The sequence below is a fragment of the Neoarius graeffei genome, chromosome 18, assembly GCF_027579695.1.
Source record: "Neoarius graeffei isolate fNeoGra1 chromosome 18, fNeoGra1.pri, whole genome shotgun sequence".
Taxonomy (NCBI): domain Eukaryota; kingdom Metazoa; phylum Chordata; class Actinopteri; order Siluriformes; family Ariidae; genus Neoarius; species Neoarius graeffei.
Window position 1 is genome coordinate 66368755 of NC_083586.1, and position 1588 is coordinate 66370342.

Here is a 1588-nt window from a genome sequence, read left to right on the forward strand (position 1 = left end):
ATCCTCATTTGGGCAACAACAGACAGCCTGACTATAATATTAACAGCTTTAACATGAAGTCAGTGTCGTTGATGTTATAAACTCTTCATTGATGGAAACTTGAGTGCAAAACTGTTCATGACAACTGCAGTCCTAAAGTTAGCAAGTCAACTGTAGTCCTCAGCCATAAAAGCATTACTGTAAGAGTCCAGAGCGTCCTCCAGGTGTGATTTTCAGCTGTCCATATGGGGCCGTCCTCCACAGGAGCGATGTGATGAGACTCCAACCAGACACAGGGCACCAGGATGGATCAGGCAGGTCTGAGGAGCAGAAGAAGTTCAGCATCTCGATCTCAGGATTGACATGTAACTCAGAGAGACAGATGTGTGTGTGGGGGGGGGAGAGAGATTGAGAGAGAAAACACAGGTTGTTAGGTATGCAGTGGAGAGGGTGAGCAGCACCAAGTTTCTGGGTGTGCACATCTCTGAAGACCTGTCCTGGAGCAACAGCACTGCATCACTGGCCAAAATAGCCCAACAGCGTCTGTCCTTCCTCCGCAAACTGAGGAGAGCAAGAGTCCCGGCCCCCATCATGCACACTTTCTACAGAGGCACCATCGAGAACATCCTGACCAGCTGCATCACCGTGTGGTATGGCGCCTGCACCGTGTCCTGCTGCAAGACTCTGCAGCGCATCGTGAGAGCAGCTGAGAGGATCATTGGTGTCTCTCTCCCTTCTCTTATGGATATCTATAACTCCCGCCTCACCCGCAAAGCCATCAGGATTGCAGGTGACCCCACCCACCCATCTCACAGCCTCTTCAGCCTGCTGCTGTCGGGGAGGAGACTGCGGAGTCTCCGGGCCAAAACCAGCAGGCTCAAGGACAGTTTCTTTCACCAGGCGGTCAGGAGGCTCAACTCCCTCCCTGTTCTGCCCCTCCTCCCCCTCTGCCCCCTGCCTCAGACTCTGCCCGCACACCCCCCTGCCCCCCCTTCAGCATCTGACATGCCATCCTCACAGTCCCCCCCCCAACACACACACACACACTCTCAACGTTCATTAACACACTGAACTCAGGGACTGCACATTTCACTTTACCTCGCCCATTTGCACTATTCCGCACTACCTCACCTTAACAGCTATTAGTTTATTGTTTATACTGCTTATTTCATGTTTACCTGCTATACCTCAAGTGCCCTTGACTGTTTATTTTATGTCATTTTGCTCCAATTTGTGTGTGTGTGTGTGTGTGTGTGTGTGTGTGTGTGTGTGTGTGTGTGTTTAGTCTATGTCTATTTCTTATCTAGAGTGTTTATACTGTTTATATTGTTTATTTCAGTTATTCTATTTTTATTTATTGCATTGCCTGTTTGCACCGTGGGTCAGAGAGGACTGAAATTTCATCTGTGCTGTATGTCGAGCATGTATAGCATATTTGACAATAAAGTTGACTTGACTTTACTTGACTTGATGCCCAATGTTACCTGAATAAGTAGGAAGGGACTCCGGCAACTAACTATGACAGCATAACTAAAAGGGGAGAGCCAGAAGGTAACACAGGCATGAGGGAGCCCCGGGACATAAAGCAGCAGCCACTACACCGTCAACA